The sequence below is a fragment of the Furipterus horrens genome, unplaced genomic scaffold, assembly GCF_987537825.1.
Source record: "Furipterus horrens unplaced genomic scaffold, mFurHor1.1.pri manual_scaffold_11, whole genome shotgun sequence".
Lineage (NCBI taxonomy): Eukaryota > Metazoa > Chordata > Mammalia > Chiroptera > Furipteridae > Furipterus > Furipterus horrens.
The window spans coordinates 22,709,210-22,732,367 of NW_028327181.1; positions in this window are offsets into that span (position 1 = coordinate 22,709,210).

Genomic DNA, 23,158 nt, shown 5'->3' on the forward strand with positions numbered 1-23,158 from the left:
ACAAGATTTTTGTTAGACATTTGGTTTGCAAATACTTTCTCCCAGTCTCTAGCCTTGTCTTTTCATACTCTTCATGTGGGCTTTTGCAAAACAAAAATTTAATTTAGATAAGGTTCAATTCATCAAGTTTTCCTTTTACAGATTGTACTGTTGGTGTTGAGCCCAAGAACTCCTTGCCTAGCTCTAAATCATAAAAATTTTCTATTTTTTTCCTAGAAGTTTTGTCATTTTAACTTTTACATTTAAGTGTGTAATATATTTTGAGTGAAGTTTTGTATGAGAAAGTCTCACACATTTCACTTTAGGTCCCTCACTCTATAAATTCAATTTTTAAATATGGCAGCATATGTCTTTGATTTTTAAATAAACAAGGTCATATATACATATATTAAAAGAATGGCAATAAAAAGGAAATAACATGTGTTATGTTTTTATATCTCTATGCCTTTGTTTTTGTTATACCAGCTGCCAGAAATACTTAATACTTTCCTTTCTGAAACTTTTTTTTAAATTTAGCTCCAAGTCCTGTTTTCTCTAGGAAGCTTTCCCTGACCACCTCCTCTCATGTTCCGCAGCACTCATTGTACAGTTAACGCGACCTGCAACTAGATTCGAGTTTTGTACCGCCATCTCTTCAGCACAAGGCGCTCTGCCCTACCGCAGGGACTTGGCACATGCTGTCCTCACTGATTGCAATCCTATCACTACACTCTTCACCCGGTCTCCTCTTAGCTCTCAGTTCTCAGGTGAAATGTTAGTTTTATGGAAGCAGTTAATTCCTACATTCTTAAACTTTCATGGAACTGGTACCAAGTACCGTTGCTAATTAGGATTTGTTTGTTTCATTATTTGATTTTTTTGTTCTTCCCACTAGACTACAATTCCTATGGGGGAGGAGCTATCATAGCTGCTTATAGTCTCTCTTGTATGCCCTGTATATAGCACAATGTCTGGCAGATAATTGATGGTCCATGAGTGGTTCTTGACTAAAATAAAAAAAATAAAAAAGAATGAATGAATGAATGTTTGATTTGTAAATTTTAAAAGGTGGGGCTATGCTTTAACAATCTAGGGTCACAGAATCCAGGTGCTACAATGATTTGATGTTGATTTTCAAATGAGAAAGCTAAGCGCTCAGTTGATCTACACAACAAAAGGTCTAGGAGAACAATAATATTTAAGCAGGCAATTTTTATTGGGGGCATAGGTCCAGGTGGTACAGAAAAACCTTTCCTGAAATACCCAGGTGATTACAGCTAAGTAATCTAACAACTCACACAATCAAAGCAATTACTTATACTCTTTAATTCCTTTTAAATGTAGCGTCATTACCTAACCTCCGATTATTTTTTCATATATAAAATAAAATGCATTAAAAACGTGGGGATGGCCAGGCAAAACAGGATATTAGTGGTGGATTTGTTCCAGAACACTATAAAGACTGAATAGAATTTTGCTGGCCTAGTTATGAGTTAAAAATACACAGTATTTTGTTTGGCCCATTTTCCATGTCATGCTCTCCTGGGATCCCAGTTGAACGGTTGGCTCATTTTTAACTCCCTCCCATACTTCCATATTTCTCATCCACCCAGGCTGGATGGGAGTGACAATCACTTTGCTATTGTCAGCTGCGCTGGAGACTGCTGAATCCTCCCAGAAGCAGAGAAGGAAAAAGACAACTTTCCATTCTTAGCTAAGCTTAGCTGCTGTGGCCTGAGGGGCTAATCAAGGATGATAAACACTGATTAAGTAAGGTAGGTCATTTCCATCTCGGTTTTCCAGAGGGGGAAGTGGAGGCCCCTCACCCGAGAGTGATATTTGCAGACTCCGGACGACAATTTGCTGTAGCTTAATTCCTTTCCCCTTGCAAATGGCAGCCGAGAGCTCCGAGGAGTTAGACATTGAAAAAAGCATTCAAACAGGTCACCTTTGGGGACAGGGGCGGCTCATTCAAAGCTTCCTGTTTTACTGCAGTACATCCATGTGCTGATATTCCAAACCCATGACAAAGGCTTTGTGCAGCCCCCGTCTTAGCAGCTAACAGCCCTTGCCAGGTGGAATGAAAAAGTTGATTACACACAGCTTTGCCAACATCTCTTGACAGGAAAGAGTAAAGAAAAAAAAAAAAAAATCCACCTGAACAAATGAAATGTCAGTCAAAGCTCAACAGTATTAAAGCAAAATACGCCATTTTATTTTCTTACATCAGAGATGAACTTTTTCAAGTTAATTCCAAGGATGCATAAGAAGTTAGCATGACTGGCTTTATGATTCAGGAATATTCTTTCATCCAGGGTTGTTTGTGTTGTGTTGTGTGTGTGTGTGTGTGTTTCTTAACTCATATAAAGTTGGTGTTAGCATGCAACTTGGAAAGCCACTGTTTAGGGACTTGAAAGAGGGGTACATCTCACAATTTCTTCTCTCTTAATGAGCTGTGGTCTACAATGTATTAGAAGAGGCCTAGATTTGAAGAGAAAAACTGAATTTGAGCTCTTCACCTCTTGGCAAGCCCCCCACCCTGACCCCAACTCTGAGCTCTGGTTTGCCTCAAAGGGATGTGTGGCAGCATGGGTGGGAGGCAGGAAGGGAAACGAGGATTTTAGAATTAAATAGAACTTTGAAATATGTCACAAATTTTCATGGCAGAGAACGTGACCTTGGAAGTCACTGGGATGGTGCAGATTCTGTGACATTCACATTTCTGCTTTCTCTCCCATGGCGTTTCTTCTTGAAGGTTGGATGGGAGTGAGTCTCTGCACCTTCCACCGCTGACTCATAGGATCCTGAGGAGAGGCACTCCTCATTCCAGGCTTTCGCTGTGGGTAGGATTTATGACACTGTAATTCAGAGACCTTCATATGGCCTCCAGACAATCTCTTCTTTAGTTTAAAACTTGAGAGCTAAATGTTACCTTATAGGTGATCCAGATCCTTACTACAAAAAAAACGTAGCCCAAGGAACAGCAGCACTGTGCCTTCCAAGAAGCTTCTTAGAAACACAGTAGCCCCACCCCAGACCGCTGAGTCAGAGTGAGTCTTTTAACAAGAGCCCCAGGCGACTCATGGGCATCTTCAAGGTTGAGAAGCAGGGCTCCAGATTTGAGCCCTTCTTTCCCAGACCAGGCCCTTGTGTGGGGAGTTACTAGATAGTGTCATACAAAAATCAGAGCCCGCGGTCCTCCCTTCTCCAGGCACACTGCTGCTGCCCTTTTGTACATCTCTGCTTCTCTGGAATCAAGAGTTATTTGTATTTGTGTTCACTAGTAAAAAAAGTAAATGGCCCCTCCTTCACGTAAACAGAATCTGTGTCTGGGTTTCCATTAGCTCTGTTGTAGCTGGTGGCAAACTCCTAGCACACTGCCTGTGGAGGCAGTAGGTGCCCAATTCATAACTATGATCATACTGATGAGATTATGGACGCTAACAGTTATTATTGACATTAATTTGTGTGTGCAGTAAAACTAACAGGAGACAGTGAAAAATGTCCGTGGAGATTGTCTTATCCACCCAATGTGCTTTTAGGCTGGACTAGGAAATCAGAGGCTGGTGTGGTGTGAATGTGGGTTTATTTTCACTTAAATTCCTACATGGAGTTGACCAGCTGGTGAGACATCCACCAGCAGCTCACAGCTCCTTGTCATCATAAAAGGATTGTCTTTCGTTGCTTCCCTGGATGTGGGGTCCTTAAAGAGACTGGGTTTTTTTCTGGGGAAGTCTCTTCTGCCAATTGCAGGCTCCATCTTCCTGCATAACTGGGAGACAATTCACCTCCCGGCCTGGGACCCCTCTTTTCCCTTCAATCTTTTCTTCCTGTTCTTCCCTTTCTTCCTTTTTCTTCCCTCAACTTTTGTTGAGCACCTACTATATGCAAGGCTCCGTGATACTACTGGCAAAATACATAGTGCTTAATTTCTGCCCTCAAAAAGATCTTATTATAGCAAGAAAAACAGATCTATATCTGTCATTCAAATGACAAAGATATACTTCTCATATACTTTTGCTCTTCCTCCAAACTTTGTGGCCCACGGCTCCCAAAACCCTTGGGATTTCCTAAGTGCTGAGAGTCACGAAAGTGTCTTTTGGGAGTTGGGACTTTCAGTCCCACCCCCTGACCCCTGGGGAGGAAATGGGGCCTGGAGATTGAGGTTAGTATTACCAATAGCTAATTCTTTCATCAATCGTGCCTATATAATGAAGCTTCCATCAACACCCAGAGAATGGGGTTTGGAGAGCATCTAGGTTGGTGAACACATGGGGATAGTGGGAGAACAGTGCTCCTGGGACCGGCAGGGAAGCTCCTGGGCTCTTCTCACGTTCCTGGCCCTGTACGTCTCCTCCATCCAGTGGTTCCTGAGTCATAGCCTCTTCTGTTAACGGGACACTTAGTAAGTAAATGTTTTTTTGTGTTCTATGAGCTGCCTTAGCAAATTAATCAAACCCAAGTCAGGGCAAGCGTTGTTAAGCCCTGGGGCCAGAGCCCATACAGAAGGAACAGGTAAGTCCATAGAAACACGTGTCTCCCTGGAGAGGGCAGAGAATGGGCTGCTGACCCTACAGTCTAGACTTGGGGCTTGTAGGACCACCTGTGACCGAGTTCCTTTGTTTACTCATACTTGAATACAAGAAAAACTGTAAAATGAAGGCCATTGGGTATATACTTAATCATATTTGAAAGTTTATCCCCACGAATCCGTGTTTACTTAACGGATTTTAAGTCAGGAGCCAATGGGTGTTTTAAACAAATCTTTTCACCTAGACTCCTGAATCAGAGTTCTTGCTGCTCTTCCTTTGCCTTCCAGGTGAGTCAGAATCGAGCTAACCTTTGACCTCTGTGATAGCATATATGGGATTTCTTGCTCTCTTAGAAATTCCACTTCCTGGACATGGAACGACAGATCCAGGGCCTGGTGACAAGCCTGCTGAGTGCCGAGATGCTTATCTATTAAAGAAGATGTTCAACTTAATTTGCTTTAAGTTCAGACCTTTTTGTTTTTAAATAAAAGCTGTGTGAGGAGGTGGAGATGGTAGGGGTTAGGTAAGCGTCATTCCTTCCCTTTGGAGGGGAGATCTAACGCAGTCCTCCCTGGGCTGTGCCGGGGGCTTCCGCACATAGATGTGCGAGCTAGGACTCTGCTGACTGCAAACGTAGTGGTGTTTTACTTCAGAGGGTTGAACTGCTGTTACATCTTGTTCTTAAATAAGAGAGTTGAAGTAGTCAGGCCATGTTTACTTAAGGCCTGACTAAGACTTCCACTTTGAGAAAGAACAGCCTTCGAAAGGGAATCTTTCATCTGTGAAAGGTATGTCGTAAAATAAAAGCCTTATCCATGTGAAATTAGCAAAGGTTGGGTGGGTCAGAGTTAGAGGTCTGAAGCATAGGTTTTGCGGAAGCACTATCTAGTACTACACAGAAAAAGTAACCAATACTGTACCTAATAAGATATTTCCAAGTACAAGTCCTGCTGGGGCCAGTTTCATAAATAGATATGCTTTAAGTTACAAATATAGTTTTAAAAGTGACTAGAACGTTTAGATTTTAAGTAGCATTAGCGTTTCTCCTCTAATAAGTGATGGGGAAGCTATAGCAGAGCAGGCAGGCATAGTTTTTAAAAGCAGACTAATGTCTTCAAATTTTTATCCATTTATTAGCTTTCTAATCTTGGACAGTTTATTTAATCATTCTCAATGCTCCTTTATCATCTTTAATGTAATAGAGTTTTATACAAACTGCAAAACTATTTTTCAGAGTGTCTGTGCTCTTTTGCATTTCCACCAGCAATGTATGAGAGACGGTCCCAGCTGCTCTGCGTCCTCACCAGCACTTGGCACAATCAGCGTGTTCTGTTTTAGTAATTCTAATAGGTGTGCAGAAGGGTCTCCTGTGGTTTTCATTGGCATTTCCCAAATGGCTAGTGAGGTTGATTACCTTTTCATGTGTGTGTGTGTGCTTTACCATGTATATACACTCCTAGGTGAAGTGTCTGTTCAAGTTTTTGCCCATTTTTGCTTGGGTTATTTATTTTGTGCTAACTGGAATTATGTTCATCATCGCTCAGTGTGAGAATTGACATGTTCACTGTGTTGTCTTTTAATACATGGGCACTGGATGTCTCTCCGTGCATTTAGGTCTTTTTTGAGTTCTTTCAGCAGCATTTTGCAATGTTCCGCATAGAGATACAGACTAGGTTTTTTTGTGAGATTTATATCCAAGTATTTTGTTTTTTAAAGCTACTGTAAGCTGTAAGCAGTGGCTTGTAAATTTTCTGTTTCCAACTGTTTATTGCCATTATACATAAATACAATTGATTTTTGTGTGTTCCTGCGATTTGCTAAACCCACTTATTGTTTCAAGGAGCTTTTTGTAGATTTCTTGAGGTTTGCTACACAACAAATCATGTCATCTGTGAATGAGGACAGTTTTCTTTCTTTCCCAGGCTTGTCCTGAAGTGTTTCCTGCCCACAGGCCAGTGGCCACTGCCAGCACTGATGCTACTATGCATCCACACTGGGGGAGAGGGTAGAAAAATGTGACACTCGCTGCCCATTTGGGAATACATCACATTTTCGTCTTCCTTCCTAAACCTCCTGCTACTATTTGTTAGGTAGAGTCCTCAAGAGATCCTGCATGTCCAGGTTATATAGTTGCATTTAATTGGAAAGAATGGGGTTGTGCTTACTCCATCTAACCTTGAACCAAGACCAGAGATGGTATTCGGAGTCATCCCCACCCTCCACACCCACTCCCAGTAATTTACTCTCCTGACCTTAATCTTTGACAGAGCCCCAGGGCTGAGCAAGGAGCCTGTCCCTACAACACAGTAAAATCAGGTGGCATTGTACCCATGGAGCTTCAGCCTCCTCAGCACTGGGCTCCGAGAGATCGAGGTAAATGAGTCTGGGCACAGGGCAAGAGAAAACTCCAACTAACTGTATGTTCAGATTATTTCAAATTAGTAAATTAATGAGCTCCCGAAGCCACTGAAATGATCTGGATTCATTTACAACACAGGGAATCAATGGAAGTTTTCTTGGTTAGCCAGTGTAGCTATTAGTAATTCTGCACCATCTGCATTTTATATTTTTTATTTTATTTTTTAATTTATTATTTATTTTAAAATTTATTTATTTATTTATTTTCAAGACGGAAAAGGGAGGGAGAAAGAGGGAGAGAAATAGCATCAACTGGTTACCTCTCACATGCCCCCAACTGGGGACCTGACCTGCAACCCAGGCATGTGCCTTGACTAGGAATTGAACTGGTGACCTTTTGGTTCACAGGCTGGCACTCAATCCGGTGAACCACAGCAGCCAGGTGCACCATCTGCATTTTAAAGTGAACGTGTGCATGTGTTGCCAGTATGGGCGATGAGTTGCAGTGAGAAGTAGCAGGGGGACCCCGTGCATGGAAAGAATAAATCAAGGGCACGTGATAATGTGAAGCTCTTGAGACTTTGCTTTGACTGGATTCAATAGTTTTACTGTTTTGTGTCTTGCTGGGGTCATCAAGTCAACCTTGGCCCTCAGGAGACATCTTTCCTGTCACACGTGATCTGGCTGGTGATAAGCCGATCTAACACCATAGAAGCTGTTTTGCAGGTTCTCACTGTTCCAGAATGAACTTTGGAAAAGAAAGGATCCCTAGCTTTAATTAGCAGTTCTTTGCACTGCATTTGGTTTTTCAGTTAGGGACCGACACTCCAGGGTTCACTGGCACTAATCCTTCCTTCCGCGCATTTCAGCTACATCTGGAGGCTCTAAGCCTGGTCTGCAACAGCGCCATCTGGTGGCTCCAAAGCTGCATGGATCAGGGGGAAAAAAACCCGCACTTTTCTTCGCTTTTTCTTTTTCCTACCCCCACATCTACTGCTGCTCTCAGTAGATTTAGGATGAACAAATGACAGAATTGTGCACCATTTCAGGCTTCTGCTCAAGCCCTTTCTCATTTCCTGCAGATCCATGCCCACAGGTGTGTGAGGTCAAGCAGAAAGAAAACAGAGGGATTTGGGAAGCAACAGGGTTTCTGATAGAAACTCTAAAAATTATACGGAGAAAATCGTGCTACTAAAATGTACCTGATCTGAGTGTAGTTGTACCAGGTTTCCTTCTCTGCTCAGGTAGGTTTAGGAGTTTTTAGTCTCCTTAGCACAGACAGCATATTTGGGCAGAGAGCTCTTTTTCCTTCCATGGTTCTGGGTATTTGGCTCATCGATGAAAGTAACTTCCACACCAAGCTCCATCCTCCCAGCCCCCTCCTTGAGCTCCAGCTCCTGCCTTAGCACTAGAGGTGCTCGCTTGCTTTATGGGTTATGTTTGCTTGTTTGGCCTAAATAAATCTGGAGACATTTTCTGTTCTCTGAGATTTTTAATATTCTAGCTGAAAATGCCAAAGGAACACTGGCTGCTTCAGTAATTCTGATGGAAACCCAAGCTCACACAGAGCAGGAATCTGTGCTGTGTTTTCATTTGACCGCGGTTGGCGTCTCATCTCTCTTCCCCAGATTGCTCACCTTAGGGATTCCTCTTTCATTTCTCTTGTCCAATTCCTTCTGAATGTGATATGTATATATGTGTGCCTATATGTGTGTCTATTTCTATATGTGTGTGTGTGCGAATGTGGTGTATGTGTGTGTGTATTATACAGGAGAGATAAAGATTAAAAGATACCAAATTATCTTGATGTTGGATGATTAACCTCTGCACAGTTGAATATCAAAGTACTTTGTTACACATGAATTAAAAACATTTAAGGACAAGGACTAAAGCTATTTTATATTTTTAAAAAAACTTCAAGTTTTGGAAATTGCAGACTAAACCACTTGATAAATACATAGAGAGCTAATGCTCAGTTGAAACCCAAATGTTAATTAAAATTGGGGACTTTATCATCAGAAGAGTTCATGAAAAGAATTTAACTGTGTGAATTCCTGATAATTTCACCAAAAATATTCAGGTAAAAAAGTAAAAATAAAAAAATCCTCCTCACTATCCAAAACTGATGTTACAGAACTGATGTACCAAAACTTAAAGTTCAATTCTTAATTCATAAATAAATTCCTTATACCCATAGCCTGGTTACACAGATGACTATTAATTTGCCACAGAATTATCTTTATAAGCTTGGCTATGTATGTGGTTTTTCAAAACCACATTAAAAATGCAAAGTTCAATAGAAGTTCTATTGCTGACAATACTTGGAAGTTATAGGTGACAATTTGGGGACACTTTTTAAAATCACAAGAGCAAAAGCAAGAAGGTAAAGTTTCAGTGGCCTGGATCACTTTGTGTAGGAGAAAGGAGTCTCATCAATCATAATACCTCTAAGGGTTCTACCATATTACAGCGCTCCATGAAATATTAACTGAACCTAGGTCTAGACTTTCTTCATCCTCTGTTTGAAAGGCAATGTAGTAAATTTTAGAAATATTTTCATAGCAATAAATGGATGAAAAAATGAAACCCTCTGTTCTCTGGAAATTAGACTTATCATTCACACATATCTTTTACCAGAGTGGACCTGCTGAGGAACTGCTGTCATGTACAAGTATGAAGTATAGAGATAAAAACGTCTGGCTAGCATGAACTTCCTGGATGAAATTAATGTGAATAGAACTGAAGGGAAGGGAAGAAGGCAATTTTCTTGCAGGTGATTCAAAGTCCAGAATTAGAGGTAGAAAGGAAGTAATGGGAAGAAGGAAAGAAGGAATAGAGAGAGGGAAGGAGAGAAATGCAGAACAAATCCCTTACATGCTCATGGACAATATTATTGATTAATTTAACAAAATTTATTGAATATCCCACAGCAAGAACAAAAACAATATTGGTCTCTGAGATAATTCTAGCATTAACATTTCTTGGTTAATTTCCCAAATAAGTTTCTTATTTTAAGAAAAATCAAGAGTTGATAAACAAAACTATACACACAAAATGGGTAGCAAGCAACTTTGAATATTTTTAGAACTTTACTACTTAAATTATGGTCCATGGATCATTGGCATAAATTTCACCTGTGTGCTTGTTAGAACTAAGCTTCATGTGTTAATTATTTCACAATATGTACATGTATCAAACCATTAAAACTAATACCATGTTATATGTCAACTTTATCTCAATAAAAATAAATAAAACTATCATAAAGTATGAGAGGCACCAGGTAAACAAGAGGTAATTACAAGTAGCAAATGCTAAGAAAAGGGCTTCATTGCTAATAGAGGGACATGGTATATACCCAGTGTGGGCGTAAGTGTGAGTTGACTATCCTGGCAAGACTTTCTCATATAAAGGAAATGACAGTTGGCATAATTATTCTTAAAAAGGGAAAATATTTAAAATGTAAACTCTTAATTGAGTTTTTAAGGGCTATTGCGTAAGATATTTGAAAATGAGTTAAGGCATTCTACTTGGTAATAAATACTATTGACATACAACAAAGTAAACTTGAATATTAATTAAAAGATTGTGTTATTTTATGATCCATTTTTGTTCTTGTGTCAAAAAAAGGTCAGAAAATTTTATTTAGCAAATAGGTGGATTTGCTGATGTTGTTAGCAGCTAGGTTTTTCAGTGGGTGAGAGGAAAATGCCGGTATTAAATCAGATAAGTTAATTTATATAATCCTAAAATTCCATTGGAAATATCAGTTTGAGCTCAATGATTTCTTTTTCATAAAAAAGTATTTTCTAGCTCTGTCCACTGAAATGTTTTATAAACTATGTAGTGGCTCAACCAGTCTGCATTCCCACCAACAGTGCACAAGGGGTCTCTTTTCTCCGCATCCTCACCAGCAGCTGTTTGTTGATTTCTTGATGACGGCCATTCTGACTGGTGTGAGGTGATGTCGCACTGTGGTTTTAATTTGCATTTCTCTGATGATTGGTGACACTGAGCATTTTTTCACATGTACATTGGCCATCTGTATGTCCTCTTTGGAGAAGTGTCTATTCAGGTTTGCTTATTTTTATGTTGGGTTGGTTTTCCTCCTGGTGTTGAGTTCTATAGGTTCTTTATCTATTTCAGAAATTTACCCTTTATCCGATGTATCATTGGAGAATATTTTCTTTCATCAAAGAATCTATGCACCCCTATGTTCATAGCAGCGTTATTTACAATAGCCAAGACCAGGAAAGCAGCCCAAGTGCCCATCATAGATGAGTGGATTAAAAAGCTGGGGTACCTTTACACAAGGGGATACTCTGCAGATGTAGAAAAGAAGGAAATCTTGCCTTTTGCGACAGCGTGGATGGACCTGGATATTACAATATTATGTTAAGCAAAATAAGCCAGTCGAAAGACGAATACTACATGAGCTCACTTATATGTGGACTCTACTGAACAAAATAAACTGACAAACAACATAGGAACAGAGGCATGGACACATGGAGCAGACTGATAGCTGGGGGGGGGGGGTGCTGGAAGAAAGAAGGTGGGGGGATCAGCCAAAGGACATACATGCATGACCTGCAGACACAGACAGCAGTGTGGTGATGGCCAAAGGGAGGGGGCGGGGGCTGGGTGGAGGTGGGCAAAGGGCAGAGGAATGGGGACATTTGTTTTTGTGCCAACAATAAAAATAAGGGGGAAAAACACAGTGAATTACCACATATTATGGTATCCTAATATCATTTCCTACTGAAACATGCTAAGGCTGTGTTTGGCTGGGTTCCTTGAGCAGAGCCAGAGGCGGGAGATGCTTGTGAAAGTAATTCATTGAGGGAGAGCCCTCAAGAGGAAAGTAAAGAAAGCAGGATCGAGTCGGGGACAAAAGCTAACTGAAGATGCAGGCTTAGCTGGAGACTGGCTTCAGCAGGGCCCTATACTGGGCTCTGGTGCACAGATTGCACTGCAGAATTTGTCACAGCTTTTGTCCCCTACCTGTTACTCATTGGCTGTGGGCTCCTGGGGTTGGGGTAGGAGGAAGTTCAGTTTAGCCCAGGGGAGTTCTTTGCAGAAGGAGCAGTTAACACACAGCCACTTGGGAGAGCACTGGCTAGGCAGGGTGATCTGGGCAGGGTGCTCACAGAAGCCAATAAAGACCCCTTAGAGACATGGCTGATTCCAGACCTGAACAGAAAATATAAAATGTGTCCAGCACATTTAAAAAATTATAAAAGTATTCTGGGGTTCTATTACTCTCTCTCTCTCTTTTGTAGAAATTCAGTAAAATTGAAATTATTTTTTCTAATGTATTGATAAAACCTGCTCATAAAACTATCTGACTTTGGTATTTCTTTGGGAGAAAATTTTGAACTATTGATTGAATTTAAATTATTTTAGAATTATTTTGAGTTGTCTTTTTCTTAATGAGTGGATGATGTAATTTTCTCCCTGCAGGTGTTTGTCTAGTATGTGTAAGCTTTTAAAATTTAGTAACATAAAGATAATAATATATTTTAAAATATCTTGAAATTCTACTTCATTCATGGTTATAATCACTCTCTTTTCTTCTCAATATTTTTTATTTGTGCCATATCTTTTTTCTTGGTCATTTAGCATGATTGTTCTCTCTTTAGTCTTATAAGTAAACTCACTTTGGCTCCTGTATATTTTTTCCTCTAGTTTATTAATTTTTCTTATATTTATACTTTCTCCTTTAATTATGCTACCCATTTTCTGATTCCATAATTTGAATATTTGACTGATTTAAAAAATAATTTTCTCTCCTCTAACGTAATAGTTTAAGATGGTATATTTTGAGTGTATCAATTTATAAGCATTTTAGTTATTGTGTACTATTAAGTGTTATTGCCATTGTTTGTGCCACTTTTGAGGTTTCATTTTAAAGACTATGAGATCCATCTTGTCCTTTTTTTTCCCCTCTCATCCACTGAAGTGTCCCTTTGGGAAAGCCAACTGCCATGTTTTGAGAAGCCCCTAGAAAGGACACAGTGGCAAGGAACTAAAGCTCCCGTCCATCAGCTGGCAAGGAGTGGAGGCTAACTGTAATGGCCATATTAGTGATGCTGGCGGCAGGTCTCCCAGCCCCCTCAAGCCTTCTTCACATGGCTACAACCCTGCAACACATCTTGCCCTGCAATCTAATAAAAGCTATGGAGCCAGAACTACCCAGCTAATCCACTGCTGAATTCCTGGTCCATTGACACTGTAAAATAATAAATGATTTGCTTTTTAAGCTTAGCTTTGAGAGTAATTTGGTCTACAATAATAGCTAAGTAATACTGTGTGCATGAATGTATATAAATATAAATACGTATTTTTTTATTTCAAGATTTTTAAAAGTGTATCTACAAGTTTGGAAATTATATGAACTTATTGCTACTCTTTTACTGATCAGTCAATAAATTATATCACACATAATTATTAAAATTACTAATTTAATGTATAATTCTGTTTGATCAATAAAAGGAGCTTTGCAAACTTTTATCATTCTCTTGTCGATATATTTTTTTCTAATTTATTTTTAAGGATTCCCCCATTAGGTTAATTCACACATCCATCACCTCAAATATTTACCTACTTTGTGTGTGTGTGTCTGTGAGAGAGAACATTTAAGTTCTACTCTCTTAGCCAATTACAATTATACAACACAGTGTTATCAACTCTGGTCATCATGTTCTACATGAGCTCCTCAGACCTTACTCATTTTAAAATGCAAAGTTAGTTCTTTGACAAATTAAAAATTATTAATACTATCTTAAGTCAATATTTGTTTAGATTCACACACCTACTTAATAATTTCTTTGCTAACCCCTACTTTCCTCATTTCAGATATTCGAGCTGGTAGTCAGTTTACTTCTTCTATATCAGATCCTTTAGAAATGCCTCTGTGTGTGGTTGGTTTGTATCATGCTCTCTGTTTGGCTTATCTAAAAATAATTTTATTTCAAAATTGCTACAAATATTGTTTAATGCACTATACTATACTTACAGAAAAGTGCAGAAATCGGAAGTGCCCAGTTTGAAGGCATTTTAAATGGTGAAAACACCCATGTAACCAGCTCCTAAAGCAAGAAATAGAGCATCATAACACTATAATGGCTTCCCTCATGATTCTTCCTCTGAACTCACCCTCTCCCAAAGTTAACAACCACCATGCATTCTAAAAGCATAGATTAGCTTTATACAGTAGAACTATACAGCATATAATTGTCTGTCTGACTTCTGTTCAGAGATATGTTTGTGATATTCATCATGTTGCATGTAAATGTAGTTCATTTTCATGGGTGTAGAATATTCCATTGCTTCTATTCACTTGACCATCAGTAGATATTGGGTTAATTTCAGTATTTTTCTATTACAGAGAGCGTTGCTATGGACTTTTACTGTCAGTCTTCGGAATATATAAGAATGTGTTTCTTTGTAACTCAGTATAACTGCTGATTCATAAGTATTCATATATTCAGCTTTAATAGATATGGCTAATACTTTTCCCAAGTTCTTGTGTCAATTAATTGTTCCCTGAGTATCAAACTTCCAGTTGTTCCACATCATTTGATTTGAAATTGTCTGCCTTTGGTATTTTATCCATTCTGGAAAGTGTGTACTCTCCTTGTGGTTTTAATTGGCATTTTTTTGGCTAATTAAGTCCATTTTCATATTTTCATTGGCCATATGGATACATTGATTTGGGAAATGCCTGTTCAAGAATTTGACCAATATTTCTTCTGAGCAGTCCACATTTTCATATTGAAAAATAGGAGTTTTTTTTTTTAATATTGTTGGTGCAAGTCCTTCATTCGATAACACATTTTTTCCCTACACTTTTCACAATCTTAACAATGTCTTTTGATAAATAAAATTTCTTACTTTTGTTTGTCAATTTTTATTTTTAAGTATATTTTATTGGTTATGCTGTTAAGTTGTGCCAATTTTTTCCCTTTGCCCCCCTCTTTCCAGTACTCCTCTTCCCTCCAGCAACACCCCCTGCCCTGTTTAGTTCATGTCCATGGGTCGTGCATGTAAGTTCTTTGGCTTCACCCTTTCCTATACTGTTCTTAACATCTTCCTGTCTATTTAGTTCCTACCAGTTATGCTTCTTTATCCCTGGACCATTTACCCCTCTATTCCCCTTTGCACTCCTAGCTGATAACCCTCCAAATAATTCCCCTACCTATGATTCTGTTCCCATTCTGGTTTTTTGCTTAGCTTGCTTTTGTTTTTAGATTCAGTTGTTGATAGTTGTGAGTTTGTTGTCATTTTATTGTTCATAGTTTTGATCTTCTTTTTCTTAAATAAGTCCTTTTGACGTTTCATATAATAATGGCTTGATGAAGATGAATTCCTTTAGCTTTACTTTGTCTGGGAGGCACTTTATCTGCCCTTCCATTCTAAATGATAGCTGTGCTGGGTAATCTTGATTGTAGGTCCTTGCTTTTCACCACATTGAATACTTCTTGACAGTCCCTTCTTGCCTGAAAAGTTTCTTTTGAGAAATCAGCTGATAGTCTTATAGGCACCCCTTTGTAGGTAACTCTCTGCTTTTCTCTTGCTGCTTTTAAGATTCTCTCTTTATCTTTAGCCTCTGGTGTTTTAATTATGATGTGTCTTGGTGTGGTTGGTCCTCTTTGGGTCCAACTTGTTTGGGACTCTGTGCTTCCTGAACGTGTATGTCTATTTCCTTCACCAAATTAGGGAAGTTTTCTTTCATTATTTTTTCAAATAAGTTTTCAATTTCTTACTCTTTTTTTTCTGCTTCTGGCAGTCCTATGATTTGGATGTTGGTATGCTTAAAGTTGTCTCAGAGGTTCCTAATCCTCTCCTCAATTTTTATAATTCCTGTTTCTTCTTTCTGTTCTGGGTGAATGTTTACTTCTTCGTTTTGCTTCAAATCATTGATTTGAATCTTGGCTTCCTTCCCTTCACTATTGGTTCCCTGTATATTTTTCTTATTTCACTCAGTATAACCTTCACTTCTTCCTTTATTTTGTGGCTGTACTCAATCATTTCTCTGAGCATCCTGATCACCAGTGTTTTGAACTCTATATCTGATAGGTTGGCTATATCTGTTTCATTTTGTTCTTTTTCTGGAATTTTTGTTCTGTTCTTTCATCTGGGCCATATTTCTTTGTCTCCTTAATTTGGTAGCCTCCCTGTGTTTGTTTCTGTATGTTGGGTAGAGCTGTTTGACCTCTTGTCTTGGTAGTGTGGCTTAATGTAGTAGGTGTCCTGTAGGGTCCAGTGGCACAGCCTCCCCTATCACCCAAGCTGGGTACTCAAGATGTGCCCTTTGGGTGGGCTTAGCACACCCTCCTCTTGTAGGTGAGCCTTGGTTGCTGTTGGCAGATAAATGGGAAGGATTTACCCAAGCCAATCAGCTGCAAGGATTAGCTGTGACCACTGATTGCCAACCTCTGCCCTCTGTGGAGAATCAGCTGTGCAGGGGCAGGGTGGTGATGTTCTGATGTGGTCTGTAGCTGTCCATTGGGTGCACTGGCCCTGGGGTTTTCAGGTGATGCACGCCAAGGTCAGTGCCTACCTGTATTTTGTCTGGGGCACCCTACCTTGAGCTATAAAGCAATCTGAGATGGCTGCTACTTTTGCTGGGCTTAGAGATTCCCAGGTGAAGCCAAGTTGTGAATCTAAGCTGTCTCCTGATAATGCCAGGCCTGGAGCTCACTGAGGCCAGCTGTTGCTTGTTTGATAGGATTTAGGAAGTTGTGAATCCTGTGCCAAGACCAGCCATTCTTATGGAAAAGTGGCTTGGGTGGGCCCATAAGTTGGGTGGGGTGGAGTCTGTGGGGATCTCCAAGGTGGGTCACACAGTGTTATCCAGGTTGATGAAGTCTCAGATATGGCACCAGCTTGCCAGCTCTGTAGGGGGAGGGTTTAGAAAAGGCACAATGACCTCTGCTGCTCTTGATGCCAGACACTTCGGTTCCTCCCTACACACCACTGCTGCCTTTCAATCTTCTACCCTGGTGCCAGAGCTCAGAGGGAGTGAGTCTGTGTAGGTGAGTCCATGTGTGGGTTCTTTAAGAGAAACTGCTTGAGCTCTAGCAGTTTCTTTAACTAACTCAGTCCCTGCCAGAAGTCGTGGGGCCTTATCTTCCTGGCACTGGAACCCGGGGCTGGGGGGCCTGGTGTGGGGCTGGGGCTCATTGCTCCTGAGATATCCCTCCCAAATTTTTATCCACCATATGTGGGTGAAAGATAAGCCTGTTTTGTGTCTGCATCTCTTCTACCAGTCTGGATGGATGTGGTTTCTTTAATTCTGAAGTTGTCAAGACTTCCATTCAACTTGATTTCTGATGGTTCTGGCTGATGGTTGTTCTATATTTTAGTTGTGTGAAGAGGCCGGCTGTGTCTGCTCATGTAGCCATCTTGGCATCAGGCCTCAATATTTCTTACTTTTAACGTAGTGTAATGTATCAATTGTATTCTTTATGGCTGGTGGTTGTATGTATTGAAGAAACTTTGTCCACCACAATATACTAAAAAATACCCCTTTATGTATTCTCCTAAATGTTTTATTGTTCTATTTTTCATCTTTAGAGCTGTGTCCCATTTTGAATTATTTTCCATATGTAGTGAGAGATAGGGGTAAAAGTTCATTTTTTAAAAAACTGGTGGTCAATTGACTTAACACATTTTTATTTAAAAATTTTATTGTATTTCCATATCAATTTTAAAGGCAACTTGTCCATTTAAAAAGAAAATATTCTACTGGAGATTTTACTGGAATTTCATAAAATTTTATAGATCAATTTGAGAATTAAAGTCTTAATTTGAGTCTTTCAACTTTTTGAACTTGATTTAGTTTTCTATGCATTAAGGTCTTCTTTCATTTCTCTTGGTAATGTTTTGCAGCTTTTATCATAGAATCTTGCACATGCTTCATTAACAGAGAAATATGAATGCTTATGCTATTATAAATATCATAGGTTATTATAAAGTTTTTGCTTATATTTGTATAAAAATAAGCTTTTGGTTGATTTTTTATCCAAGTAACTTGCTAAATTTACTATTAATTTTAATAAATGATCTTTGCACTAATGTTTTTGTACAATCATTTAATATGGGAATTATTTATCTTTCTAATTTTCACCCTGTGTTTTTCTTTCTTTTCCTTATTGCACTTGCATGGACTGAATGGCTCTGGATAGAACTTGTAGTGGTATGGACACTATTTTCTTCCCAAGTTCAGGGGGAAAGTTTACCATACTTGACAAATTAAATGTTATTTGCTTTTTTTTCTTACTTAAAAATTAAAAAATATATGTCATTGATTAGAATAGAGATACTTCCTTCTATTCTTCAGAGTGTTTTTTTTTATTTTAAATTATAATAATGGTTGACTTTTATCAAATGATTTCAAGAGCCCTCTTCATAATAGAGATTAGTCTTAATTTCTCTTGAATGATTTAGTCGGAATTTGTAATCCAATCTTTAAAAAATGAGATATGAAACATTCACTCTTTTTCTATTCTGTGGAAGAATATATGCAATATTGACAGTGCTTCTTAAATAATTTTGGACTAATTACTGATAAAGTTATCAAGGCCTGAAAATGTTTTTAAATATTTATTGTGTATTAATTTACTATTATTTAGTATAAGAAGGATATTTAGATTTTCTATTTCTTCTTTTTTCAAAACTGTTAAATATTTTTTTTCCAAGAGTGTATTAGTCAAAACTGACTGCATAATGCTGAGAAACTCTAAAACTGACTGGCTAGCCCCAGGCTTTTGCTTTGTTGTTGATTCTTGCTGATCTGTGGGTCTGATGTGGTTCTGCTGAACTCAGCTGGGCTTGACTCCAGGCTGTAGGTAAAGTTCAGGTCAGCTCCACAGCCTCATTCAGAGTCTCCATTGAACCTGTTCTTTTTTTAGCAGATGGAAAAAGGACAAGTCATAAAATTAAACCATGCAAACACATTTAAAACTTTGCTCACTAATTGTCAGCTCATGTTTCATTGGCCAAATGAAGGCACAAGGCCAGGCCCAAAATTCACGTGTAGTTGCATTTACCAAGTTGTCAGACTATGTTTAGAGAGGTAAGGAGAGAAGAGTTGTCTTCCACCAACACTTTATTCTTTTCAACAGAAAATTCAAATTAATTACCATAAAGCATTTGTCATCTTAAAATTTGTTGGTGATAGCTCCTCTTTCATTTCTGATCTTGTCAATATGTGCCTTTATTTTTTATTTACATTTTTAGTCGTGTAAAAGTTCTCTCAATTTTATTATTTTAAAATATCAGCTTTTAGTTTGTTAGTGTTCTTTGCAGTATGCCTTTTAAATATTTCATTAATTAATGCATTTATTCTTATTGCTTTACTTTTCATGGGTTTAACTTGCTACTGATTTTCTAATTTCTTGACACAGATTCTTAGAAAATTTTTTTTTGCTGTAATTATCCCTTTAAGTGCAGCTTTAGGCTATCTTAAATATTTTGATATGTGATATTTTTATTATTATTTAGTTAATGTTTTTATTTACTTTGTGATTTTTAACATATAGTTTATTTTCAAGTGTAGGGCTTAATTTCATGTTAAGAATTTTCTATCTTATTTATCGATTTCTAGCTTGAAATCACTGTGTCAACCAATATACTCTGAATGATCTAAATGGTTTGAAATTTTTTGAGACTTGTATTATGACCAAGCATTTGGTCAATTTGGAGAAAATTTTACCACATGAACTTGAAAGAGATTTATATTCTAGTTCAGGGTTTGGCAAACAATGACTCACAATTATATTGTCCACCTGTTTTTATAAATAAAGTTTTATTGGAACACAGCCATGACCACTCATTTATTGTACATACTGTCTATAGATGCTTTCACCTACAAAAGCAGAGCTGAATACTTGCAATAGAGAACCTATGGCCTGCATGTCTAAAGTATTTACTATCTTGCCCTTTAAAGAAAAGTTGGCCAATATCTGCTGTTGGTTATTGGATCAACATTTTATAAATATTGATTAGGTCACACTTATTATTTATGTTGTCCAAATTTTCTATATTTTTACAATGTTTAATCCTTATTTTAGTTTCCATTGAAACAGCTGAGTTTGAGGGAGCTCTATAATTGTGGGTTTGTCTGTTTTTCATTTTAGTTCTATTTTGCTTTCTATATTTTGAAACTATGTTATTGGGTATATATAGATGCAGGATTATGATATCTTCCTAGTGAATTGACCTAATTATTATTATGCAATGCCTTCTTTATTTATTGTATTGTTTGTGTTAAGGCCTAAGTTGTCACATATTATTTCAATGGTAAATGTAGAGATCATAAACATACTTTCCTGTAGTTTAGTAGAACTAAAACAAAATCATTTGAGAAAGCATAAACCATATAAAATTTCAGCTGTGTTAAACTTCTTCTGTCTTTTATATCATTACCTTGCATTTAATTCTGCATATGTTCACTAGCCATTCAAAGCTGTATTGCTATTGTTTTACACCAGCTGCTTTTATCTGCTTCAGGTTTGTCCCTGCTCCAGGTTTCCCAAGTGGCAGTTTCAGATGTCCACTAGGATTTCTCCCCAGTAGTAGGTCCCCAAATCTAATCTTTCTTCTCAGCAACATGAAACTACTACTGCTTGGCCTCTTAGCCTCCTGCCCCAAACGCCTTCAGAATTTGCTACTAAATTGAAGGGAAAAATTGGCAGTGTTAGATTCAGATCTTCACCCCTTCCTTCTCACTTAAGCTTCTGGCTCCTCAAGTTTGTAATTTTTCTTTCTGTTGCCCACTAGACTGTCAAAAGCCGCTCTGTTTTCTCTATCTGCTGGTTGTGCTACTCTGCCTTAGCTCTTTGCTTGGCACATCAGACTATTGGTCTGCACCACAAATTACCAAACACAATGAGGTTAAAATCTGCTGCAGAGCCCTAGCCGGGAAGCCCAGTGGGTTGGATCATTGTCCTGATGCATCGAGGTTGTGGATTCGATCCCCAGTCGGGGGGACATACCAATGAGTGCCTCAGTATGTGGAACAACGCATTGGCGATTCTTTCTCTCCCCTTTCCTCTCTCTCTCTAAAATCAATAAATTAAAAAATAGCTGCTGCAGAAAGTTGGCTCAATTCTTCCTGAGGTTTAGTTCTTTCTAAAATTATTTTGCCCTCCAAACCTGATTACTTCACTAGTTTTAAGATGTCCTCAAACAGACATGCATTTTTCCCCCTGCTTTTCCAATTGATCTTTGCAAGAACATTGCTCTGCTGCAGGGCATCTAGTCATACTTGAAGTTGGACATCTCTCCTCTGTGTCATAAATTTTGGTTTTATTTATCTTTTATTTTTAGAATTATATTAGATGTTTTAAAAAAATATCCTTGTCAGACATTCAGTACTTTGCTTTATTAAAACATACGAGAAAGCATACTTATTATCTATTATTTTCTCAGTTCTTTACAGTCCTGAATCTGCTCTCTCCTAATCACAGCTACTTGTTTCTTGTGGGTTTGGGAATTTTTGCTATGAGCTCATGCTCTTTGGAACTTTACCTGTGGGAACTTTCTGATGCTCGATTTGAGCTGTGCTCTTTTAGAGAGGATTTTAATTTGCTTCTGACAGGGACCCTGGAATACCACCAATCAGTGCCTCATGTTGCCCTCAAAACAGAGAGGATAAAAGATATCAAGATTCATTATTTGCCCTCAGGCTAAAAGCTAGCTAGCTCATTGACTTCTGTGAATTCTCCTTTTAACTCCAGTTTTGGACTTTTAGGATTTTCTTTGTTTTATGGCCAATATAATGATACATTTAATATACTTGAATCTTTCATAGTAAAGTCAAAAACAAATATAGAATACTGCATAACAACCTTATACATATACTTAGGTAAAAAAAAAATAGGACTCTACCACTGTCTCCATCGGCTTTATACCAATCACAAAACTTTACTTCCTCTTCAAAAAGTCATAATTGTTATAGTAACCATTTCCTTGCATTTCTATATAATAGTCACTCAAAGCTGCATTCATAGATATTAAAATTTAATCATGGACTTTTAAAAATTTTATTCCTCACCCTAGAATATTTTCATTGATTTTAGAGAGAAGAAGGGAGAGACAGAGAGAAGAGAGACATCAATGTGCGAGAGAAACATTGATTGGCTGCCTCTCATAAATGATCTGGACAAACCTGCAACCTAGGTATGTGTCCTGACCGAGGATCGAACTCACAATATTTTGGTCTATGAGATGATGCTCCAACCAGCTGAATCACCCAGCCAGGGTTCATTTTTTATTTGATATGTCTATGTCTTTGAAGTTCTTTATAATTTATAGGTTTCCCCCTACAACCCTTTCTTGTCCTTATAATTCAATTATTGAAAACAAAAATCCGCAGAATGCATTTTGCTGATTATATACTCATGGTGCTATTCAATACGTTCCTCAGTCCTCTGATTTCCTGCAAGCTCTTAGCTGGATCCAAAGGCTGCATCAAGCACAGGTTCTATGTCTTTGGTGGTGTGTACTTTCATCAAGGGCCATATAGTGTCTGGTCCTCTTTCTTTACGTGGTACGCAACAACTGTTTATGCTCAGTGTGTTGATCTACTCATTAATTGAGGGTGTCAATGATAATATTTTTATTTTACCATTTCTTTTGCATTTATTAATTGGAATTTTTTATGAAGAGATACTTCCATCAACTAGCTGGTTATCTAGTGATATAGTTCACATGAGAAAGGCATTAAAATGCTTGATCTGTTAATACCAGTTTTTACTATAGTGAATTGATTTCTCATTCTCCCAAAGGATGTAATTAGTTTGTGTGTCTATATAAAAAATTTTATATAATAGATCTGTAGTATTAATATACACACATGAGCAGTTAGTATGGCTAGAAGCAGGAACTCATAGATTTAAATAGATTTGATAATTTAAAATGCACTGAAAATATTGTCCTTAATGAAGCAAAAATAGCTCTATCTTTGGCCATGGAGAGCCTCTTCAAGTTGCCTCCAAAGAAAGGCCTTTGAACAGGAGCCCAGACGGCCCAGGCTCCTTTTGCACATTTCCTGCCCCAGACTGAAAATCAGCTATTTTCTTTTCAAGAATTCCCGCTTTCTTCCAGTGGGAAATCATAGTTTAAACTACAATTGGAGCAATAAAAATGCTCATTTTATTTGGTTGTTCATTTTTATAGACCTTCAAGAGATATTCAACATACATTTTATTCAGAATTTTCTTTTTTTTTTTTGCAGCAGAGTTTTTCAGTTTAGCCTAACTTATCACAGGAAAATGGAGCCTGGA